We start from the raw sequence: 10,768 nt of genomic DNA on the forward strand, positions 1-10,768 counted from the left end.
AACTCAATAATTCGCAATTGGCACATGGGAAAGGGAGAGAATAGCGGATGGATGTTTGTCGCAACATCCTTCTTCGATGCTGTTTTGATTAAAAAATTCAACATCAAGTGGTGGTTGATGGGGTTGAGTTGAGGGGACTGAGCAGCAACCCATGTGGAACATGTCTCTGGCCTCTGTGAGTAGACCCGTGTTATATATAGCCAGTTAAGTATGGGGACATTTTCCATCAACCATTATTATCAACTTCGTATCATAATCGGATAAATATTATTAACTCTAGATGGGTGTGTTTTTCCTAGACCTACTGTAGAGGAAAAAAATTTCCTCTCTTTTAAGAATTGGTTTCCAAAGTTTGAAGTACAAGCATGATAAGCTTACCTAAATATACTTTAAGAGAAGAAGAATGCTACTCCGTGTGGCCCTTATGCATAGACACAAAAACATGTGAATTTCTCACCCTATATATCTTTCATGAAAAAAAAAAAAAATCCATCAATGTTGATGCCTCTATATGCGTTCTCATTGGGGTTTAGAGGCCATGGAACTGGTTAGTGATCTCACTACTGGCGTCTTGGATTATTGGTTGTCTAAAATCGGATAATTGGTCAGACTCACTTTGATCACAAGCCAAAGCTCTTATCGCAGATATAGGCATGCATGGGTGGCCTACATAGCCTGAATTTGAACTACAATGGCCATAGGCTTGAGTCTACACAAAATTTTAAAGATGGTGGATGGGCCTCTCTACCCTTTCCATTTTAGTTGATGCTTAGAGGGGAGATCCTGCGGAAAAGCAGCTCAACGCTAAGATGATAAAAAAGCTTAACACCTCTCATTCTTATTACTTATTATTTATTTAATATGAAAAAGAAAAAATGAAAAATGAAAAATGAAAAGGTCGTCTTACTTAAAACCCCTTGGAGAAATCTAGATCTCTCCCACTTCACACCTTGGAACGCACCGTTCTTATAGAGAGCAAGACCCATTCACATCTTCTTAACCTGAAATGAAAGTTTCCTATTCCGATGTGATACTTTAAAGCATTGAATAACAGCTGAAAGCCTGAAACGTCAATCTTCTAACATCTTTGCTTCAACGGCTGAAAATATAAGTGTAGAAACATTTATAAGATGGTAGCCCAAGGATCAGTTATGGTCCACCCAAGAGGTTTCCGATGGTCAGTTCTACTTCTGCAAGAAGATCCTTCCACTTAAAATGATGGACCATAGAACTATAGAAGTATGGGCTCCTTCCCAGATATCAATTTGTGAACATCAGGCCTTACAAGTAATTTATGAATCTAAAGGGAAAATGAATTTTTCGATTTCTTTAGATGTGAGCTTAAATAGCAGAAAAGTTCTTGCAAACTAGATATTAAGCACCCTACACATTGTGATACGTAAACTATTTTTTTTTTATAAAAAGAAGAAACTAGAGAAGATTAGAATATGATCAACCTACCCTTTTAGTTACATGAATGTCAAGGATGTTGGAATTTGATTATTGTAAGCATTTGTTATTGAAATATAAGTTAACAATCATTTGAGGCTTCACAAATAATAAAATAAAATAAAGAAGGTAAGAAAACCCTGATTGTTATTCTTTTACTTCATTCACCAAAAAACACAAAATTTTCTATTTATCTAAAACCTAAAGAGATCTATCCTCTTCTCTTTCATTCTAATCCAACCGATTTTGACTGATATGGATGGGAATCAATAGAGACCGACTCAATGACTGATTCCGAGTTTAACAACCTTGCCATTGTGGCAAGACCAGGGTAGGCCGAGTAGAGGAAGGTATAGATTCCCAATTGGGTGAAATAACAATTAGGGTTAGTTTTTTATCCTGCTGGCCTGTTGGGCTGAACTAGTTTTAAGTGTTGGGTGGGTGGTTTCCAGTCGGGTAAAAACATAACTGAACAGACCCACCACCAATACTCCTCCAATTCTCCACCCCGGTCCTACCCCCACCCCCACCTCCACCTCCGCCTCCGCCTCCACCCCTTTCCGTGCATCCCTATTCCACCTGTTCTCTGCAACCCTTGCCCCACCCCTCTACTGCACCCATCTTGCCCTTTTCTTTGCAACCCTTCCCTAGGGGCGTCTACCAGTCAGGCTCGGTTAAACTTAACCAGACTTCATGAATTTTACTCCTGCATCGTGACCGTCAATTTAACTGATTGGGCTTATGTTGGGTGGGCATGGTCTTGGTTGTTATGGATCAGTGTGGCTACAACTTTAATCGGTGGCTTATATGGGCTAATAGGCCATTTAACTCTAAACTGGTCATGCTTAAAATTGATCTCTAAAGTAAGGCTGTCGAGATACTAATAAAATGGGCCTTAAAAAATCCTATTAAGTTAGTGGCATCAAATTGCCACTTTCTATTAAAATTTGGGCCTTGGGGTTAAAATAGGAATTTCAGGTAGGTTGGACTAATCCGGCAAGCCAGGCCAATTTCGAGCTTGGTTAGTTGGGCCCATTAGGGTTGAGCAGAACTGGGATTAAGTGTTGTGTCAGGGAGTCCAACCGGCCCACAAGATTGTTCAAGACAAATTACTTATACATGAAAGATCCAATTCTTTTTTGAACAACTAAACCCAAAAACGGGAATCCTTAACCTTAATAAGATTCTCCATACTTAGATACAAAATGAGTATAAGCATAGTAAGAAACTTAGCTAGCCGAGTTATGGGGAAAGACAGAAATGGACTAGATAGGATAGATTCGCCAATCTCACACCTTTTTTTATTTTTTTTAGTATTGAGGATTCATAAGGAATCATTAAAATGTTTAATTTTAAGAATTTCTTATTTTTTAGGTAAAATCATTAAATCATTATTTGAATTAAAAACATCATTATTTGAGACATCAAATCAACCGACGAGTCGTCGCAATCATAACGAGTAGCTTCAGAGACACCCTCTCTTCAGTCAGTACTTGTTATCGTACTCCAAATAGGTTAGATGACGTCAACTTTAATTCCTCACTATTGGTGTAGCGATTCTTCCAAAAAAAAAAAGATGTATCGGAATAGGCCAATCGTCAGTTGACACCACTAAACTCTATACATGTCCGAAAAGGAGAAAAGGAGAAAGGGTACTCCTTTTCCTACTCAAACTAAACGAACTCGGAAATCTGTTTTGAGTGTCCATTGTCCACAGTTTGTAATAACCCTATTTATAATCAGGTCCCTTCCAACTTGCCCTCCTCAATTAACATTTAAACTTGGAGCTTGGGGATCAAGTCATTCAGGTCTGCAAAATTTTAGGAGATTTTCTTCTCATTCACATTCTTTCCATTGAGCAAAATCAAATACAGAGATCAGTGATCAGTGATCAGTGGTGTGTTGCATGCGATGGCTATTTTTGTTGGTAAAGACTGTTTTATTGATTCCAGGTTTGAAGGTTCCATAGACAAACAGCTCTATGCACTCATCGACATGGACGAAGATGAAGACTTAGAAGACTTAGAAGAAGAAGAAGAAGAAGAAGAAATGGAAGAGGATGGCATCGATGAAGATAATGAAGTTGCCATGGAAGAAGACAACGATAGAAGCAAACCTGATGAGACTACTAACCATGGTGACGACAATGATGATGATGACGACGACGATGATGATGATGAAGACGACGACGACGATGATTGCAGTGGCTATGAGGAGGAGAAGGAAGAAGAAGCAAAAGTGGAGGATGATTTCTGAATACGAGTTCTACGATCTGAGTTTGTATAATTAATGATGGACTCTGAATTCTGATGGCCTACAAAGATGTTGCCATCTCTCAACGGAGTCCGTAAGTTTTTTTTCCTACTTACTGCCTCTTATTAATATGCCATATTTCATATTATGAGGGTGGAGATGAGTAAGAAACATGTATTCTGTTCCATTACAATCACAGTTATTTGGGTGGTGCATATCAACATGGATCTCCATTGCATGCCCTTCTGTTTCTGCAGTTAATTATTGAAACTTAAAAAAAAGTTTCCTCTAGATTTAATGTTTTTAATTTTCATTTTTTACTTAATGCCTACCATTATTTCACAAGAAGATTAGATGTTCTGCACAGATATATTCTCCCAATATTCATTCTTGTTACTTGTTAATTGTTAATTATCACCATGTTTTTGCATCTCTTGGTATCTTTCAAAAGAGTTATGTGTGTACTAAACAATATCCAGCCTCATTTGTTTGAAGGTTTTGAATTTTAATGCATCTATGTAATATTCAAAATCTCGATCCTACTTTAGAATTACTTGTTTCCTCATTTCATGATGATTTAAAGAAAATTAACTATATTTCCATTGAAGAGTGCTCCATGAATGCACTTTGCTGAAGCTTACAGCCACAATAATTAAATCTTTGAACCGCCACTATATAGGAGATTTAGACATTTAGTGGCAGTTTATTAGCCATATGTCACTAAATATATGAGAAGCTGCCTGGTTGCGTAGTCCTTATGGCCATCTAAGGAAACAAAAATCTCATCCATGCATGTATATGCCACTGTGTGCTTTCATTGCTCTCTCCCCTCCCCTGCGTTGGTGTAGGGGCTGCGCAATTAGATAATAATCTCTTGCTACTATATATCTAGGTAAAAAGGACTTTGTTCGGGAGTGTTGTGCCTGCGCCCAGACTTAGGATGAGGTAAAATGATCGTCCCACCCCCGATGAAAGGCCCAAATCACTCCCCTATTGATGCTTCTGAATGCTTTCCTATGGCCCTTGTGCTGGTGCAAGAGAGACACTCCTGGAAATAAAATTGTCTCCCATGGGGTACCCAAGACCGACCGACCTTGAGTCCTCTTATCTCAAACCAAGCCCAACCCAACTCAGCCTTGATTGACCTTGATCAAGATGGGTTGAGTCGGGTTGGTCCTGATTGACCTTGAGTGGCCTTCTTTTTTGCCATTTGTGTCCTGATCGCAATTAAAAAAAAAAAAAAAAAAAAAAAGAAGCAATGGATCGATACACAAATAAAGTATATATTGGTAAGAGTTTATATTCATAAATCATAATGGTGATTTTATAAACAATGATTTATATTCATAATGATCATCTCATTATATAAATTGGGTGTCATAGCCATAGACTCATAATTGTGTCATTATTTATATAAAATCAAGTTCGGGCAAGCTCCAAGACCTCAACCTTGGTTCTGTTTTTGCCAGACCCATACTCAGGGTAAAAAATCTTGGCCTAGGCCCTATTCAGGGTCAAGGTGGGTTTAGGCCAACATAGCCAAAATTACGTCTCTGGGTGTTTCTTCTTTTATATATTTAATGACAGTTTTAACAAAACGCTGCTTTTGGGTTTAAAATTTGCTAATACCTATTCGATATGTAAATTGTAGTTTACCAACATTTATATTATACTGCTACTATATATGAGTTTTCTAATGAAAAAAAAGAAGAAAGAAAATTCCCATTTTCACCTTTGCCATTTCTTCTTCTCCTTCTCAATCTATATCTCTTCTTCTCCATCTACAAAAGGGTGTGGGGAGTTGCAGGGGAGGGCGTGCCATTACCTTCTTTATCTCTTCTTCATTTATTTAATTTTCTGAATTTTTTTTCCACAGGGACTAGGTTGCATGGAGGTTGATGCCGTGGCGGGTTTTGGACATATGGAGGAATTAGGAAGAGAAAACAATGGTGGAGGTTGTTGCAGTGGTGATGGGGGTTATACATACGAGAGGGGCTGAGGGAAGTGTTATTTAGAGGGGTTGGTTTTCACTAGGGGTGGGTTGCTAAAGGTTTCCAACACAAAAGCTTGAGCTTTAGGGTGGAGAGGCCCTTCCAAGATCTTAATCCTAGCCCCCATTCCTGACCATGGATCACACTTACTGCAACAACTCCTCCCTAGCTTTAGACCATGGGCCCCAACATGACTGCCAACGTTGAACAACCCAGTCTGATACAACTTTTTTATTTTTTGATAGGTAAGGAGGGAAGTAGGTAACAACCAGGAGGTCTCAGGTTGACCTCCTGGTGAGCATGGGTTTTTTGCACACCATAGCTCACCAACTGTGCTAGATAGTTGTTGTTACTCTGATACAACTTACTAGTGTCTAACCAAAAATTTTGGGCTTCAATGTTGAGAGACCCTTCCAAGGTCATAATCCTAGTACTCACACATTACCTAACCAACGTGGGACTAAAATCTATCTCGTTCTTGGTAATGGAGTGCACTTACTGCATCAACTCCCCCATGTTTTAGACCATGGACCCCAACATGCATAACCGGTGCATGAACAACCCCCTCAGATACCACTTAATGGTGTCCGACCCAAAAACCTAAGCTTCATGATGGAGAGGCCCTTCCAAGGTATAAGCCCAATAGGTGCACACTACGTGACCAATGTGGGATTAAACTCCCCCCTCATTTCTATCTATGGAGTACACTAAATTAGTTGTGGGAGTACAAGTGTTTAGTTTTCATAGGGGGTAGGTTACGGTGCTATTATAGGGGTTGGAGATTGCAAGGGAGGGCAGTGAGGGGTGCGTGGGGTGCAATGGAGGGTGGGCGAAGTTTAAGAGTGCGACCGCCCAGGGGGTTGCAAGGGGCTCACTAGAGAGGGTACAAGTGACTTGGGATTTTTTTTCTTTTTTTTAATAATACATATTCGTGGCGGTAAAAGAAAACCACTGGTGTTTTGCATGTATTAGTAAAATAAAAGTATATTAATAACAATAGATTTTTTTTTAATAAAAATATATTTTGCAATAGGTAGAATTTTATATAACTAAAGATTATTCTATGACAGTAGTTTGCAATAACCACCACAAATTAACAAAAAACTGCCATTGTATGCTTTTGGTGACGGTTTTTAGACATACAACGTCATAATTATTGCCGTTGTTTAGCACATTTCTTTTAGTGTTTCCAAAAAAGCAATCGAGTTAATCCAAAAATCTTGATCTCTTTTTTTTTTTTCAGCTAGAAGAGGGTGAGTTATGCTGGAATCTTGATCTTTCTTGGATTAGAAATATAATTATCTGATAAAAAAGAAATTAAAAAGGGTGCATCTTGTTTCCACCATAAACCTTCTCCTGATTACCCCTTGTCCTATTTCTAAAAATTATTTGATATAGGGATAAGAAAAAAAAGATATTTAAATACTGTGAAAATCATTTGTCATTATTAAAAGTTATATATTTTTTAATAGACACATATAATGATAGGATTTATTCTCATTGAAAATGAAAGTACTATATTAAAAGGGCAAAAAAGTAAGATTTTTTTTTCATCAACTTTGGTTACAACAAGATTTTCTCAAATCAAAATATCATAATGTTATTTTTATGAGCAGAGGTTGGGCACACCGCTAGCTTTACTAGAGCTAGGAGATTGGAATGAGAGGATAGAGAGACTTTTCCAAGGGGAAGAGAGACGTAGACACAATACTGGGATTAGTCAGGCCAAAGGCCTAGATACCCGTCGTTATTTAAAAAAAAAAAAAATGTAGACACAATACTGGGCATAACACTAACGTGCCCATCCTTCACCCTATTTTATATAGTACTTGTAATTTACACATGGTGTAAGAAGTGGTCTAATTTATGTGACTTGGAAGGATGATGTGTCTAATCTGAATGTTGCACATATATGATATTTTTATGTTGGTTACATATTGAATTTGGTTGTCTAACAATCATTGTCTTCCCTCTTAACACAATCATTGTCTTCCCTCATGTTAAGAGTATAATGAAAGTTTTCCTTTCACCCATGAATCTTCTGTCAAGTTACTTGTACCCTTATATGTTGAAGTCTGAACCACCTTTCATTGTCCCCAAAATACCATCTAAAGCAATGACAGCCATCTCTTGGTGAAGGGATACTTCCACTGTAGATGAAGGAAAACTCGATCTTTATACTTTTACCCTTTTTTCTATAGTTATTGAATTATTTTTCAAAAAATTGACTTTTCAATCATCTATTTGTTTTTTAGTTGTACCCTGCTACATGCATGGTGATATTGATTCAGAATTTCACAAATAGATTGATGATGGATCTTCCTAATGCACCAAATTTTGGGGTTTAAAGTAAAAACTCTAGGGTCGCATTTTATTGGTTGATAAGCACAATAGTGTGTGGGGGTGTCAATTTCAAGCCCGCATTAGTAGGCCCAATACAGTCTGACACGTTTATGGCCCGGCCTAGACCGGTCCGATTAATAAACATGTCGGGCCTAAGCCCAACCCATTTATAAATAGGTAGTACATGATGCAAGGGGTAAGATCGATGGGTCTCCCGACTGGCTGGCCTGGCCCATTTGCAAGCTCGACTCGGACTGACACGTTTAGCCTGACCGTTTATTAGGTATTTTGATTTTTTGGGATAGAATAGGGTATATAATGATATTTTTATCAATTTTTGACTATAATTAAGTGTAATATATTTTCATAATTATTGATAATTTAATAAAATAAATTAAAGTATCTTAAATCTAAGAAAAGTAAAGATCGTTCAAGGCCCATTGAAGTCTTTATTGATGCATTACCCTGTTTAAGGCCCTATTATAACCCGATTAGGAAAAGCCCAATTAAAGTCTAGAACTCGACCAAACCTGACTCGACACCGAATGAGATTGACTCATTTCTTATATAGATAGGTCATGGTCCGAGGACATAGGCTCGCTAGGCCCAACCGAGACTAACCCCGCCCAACCGATTAACAGCCCTAGTGGCGTGCCCATTTAGTTATATGCCTGTCCTAGGATCCTTTTGGAAGCCCTCCATGTATCTGTTTTAGCGTTATTTTTCTTGATGGCCTTGGTCACAGCCTTCCGAAGTATTGGAAATCTTCACACATCTATTCTTATTCTACAACACCCAAGGATTTCTACTCGATATGGGCCCACAACAGAAGGCGTACAAACCACAGTTGGTATAAAGCCCTATCAAACAGCTCTTTGGGTTGAAAAGTGAGCACAAAAGGGGTCAGAGAAAAAAATGACTTAGAATTTCCTTTCTGGGCTACCCTTTCCCCTCTCCGTGTATGAATTAAGAACATTGCCTTATTTTTGTTATTTTTTGGAAGTGGCGAAGGGTAGATTCCAAATGGGTCAATTAATTTCTAGGAGGAAGCTCCCAATGTTGAAAATTTGGTGTAGGCAACACATGTGTATACAGTCAATAGGAGGATGCATGGAAGCATCTTTTAACTCTTGGGGTAGTCAAAGTATGTGTTTTTTTATTCCACCTATGTTTAGGCGTAGGTTACAATAGCCCACAAAGTTCTTTTTCTCATATTAAGATTTCGTTGAACCAAACTTAAGTATTGGAATCGGCCTACATTAAATAGAAATACCCCTGAGTTAACCATGATCTGTATCAATCCAAATGGAGATCCGGATCAACCTAGATAAGTGTCCATCATCCATATCAATCCACAACTATAGTATTTACCAAGAATTGAGATAGGTCAAGAACGATACCAATCCAAATGGAGATCCTATCCGATGCCTCAAACCGTATGGGGAGTCCAACCGAACCACCTACCACACTTCAGTACCCCTATGCCAAATGGGTAACAACTATTCATTCGTGTAGGCCAATCATCAGTTGACACCACTACACTCTATACGTGTCCAGAAAGGGAACTCCCTTTCCAACTCAAACTAAACGAACTGGGAAATCTGTTATGAGCGTCCAGCGTCCACAGTTTGTAACTACCCTATTTATAATTGGGTCCCTTCCAACTTGCCCTCCTCAATTCACATTCTAGCTTGGAGCTTGGGAATCAAATCATTCAGGTTTGCAAAATTTTTGGAGCTTTTCGTCTCATTCACATTCTTTATATTGAGAAAAAACAAATACAGAGATCAGTGATCAGTGGTGTGTTGCATGCGATGGCTATTTTTGTTGGTAAAGACTGTTTTATCGATTCCAGGTTTGAAGGTTCCATAGACAAACAGCTCTATGCCCTCATCGACATGGACGAAGATGAAGACTTAGAAGACTTAGAAGAAGAAGAAGAAGAAGAAATGGAAGAGGATAGTGGCTATGAAGATAATGAAGTTGTCATGGAAGAAGACGAAGATAGAAGCAAAGCTGATGAGACTACTAGCAACGATGACGATGACGATGACGATGCCGACGACGACGACGACGACGACGACGATGATGATAATGATGATGACGACGACGGAGACGATGATTGCAGCGGCTATAAGGAGGAGGAGGAGGATGAAGAAGAAAATTTCAGTGAAACTTACGTGGATCATAGAGAAGCAAAAGTGGAGGATGATTTCTTAAAACGAGTTCTAAGATCTCGCTATTAATTATTGATGGACTCTGAATTATGATGGCCTACAAAGATCTTATTAGTTCATGTTGCCATCTCTCAGAGAGAGTCCGTAAGTTTTTTTCTACTTGCTGCCTCTTAAATTTCCATATTTCATGTTATCATTAGGGTGGAGATGAGTAAGAAACATGTATTCTGTTCCATTAGAATCACAGTTTGGGTGGTGCATGCATATCAACATCTCCCTTGTATGCCCTTCTGTGTCTACAGTTAATTACTGAAACTTAGAAAAAGTTTCCACTAGATTGATACTCCCAATATTCATTCTTGTTAATTGTCATCACCATGTTTTTTTTATGTACAAAACAATATTGAGGCTCATTTGTTTGAAGGTTTTGAATTTTAATGCATCTATGTAGTCTTCAAAATCTCGTTCCTACTTCAGAATTACTTGCATCTTCATTTCATGATGGATTAAAGATTAATATTAATTATGGTTCCACCAACCCCACCACACACCCCC

The sequence above is a fragment of the Macadamia integrifolia genome, chromosome 11 (genome assembly GCF_013358625.1).
Source record: "Macadamia integrifolia cultivar HAES 741 chromosome 11, SCU_Mint_v3, whole genome shotgun sequence".
NCBI lineage: Eukaryota > Viridiplantae > Streptophyta > Magnoliopsida > Proteales > Proteaceae > Macadamia > Macadamia integrifolia.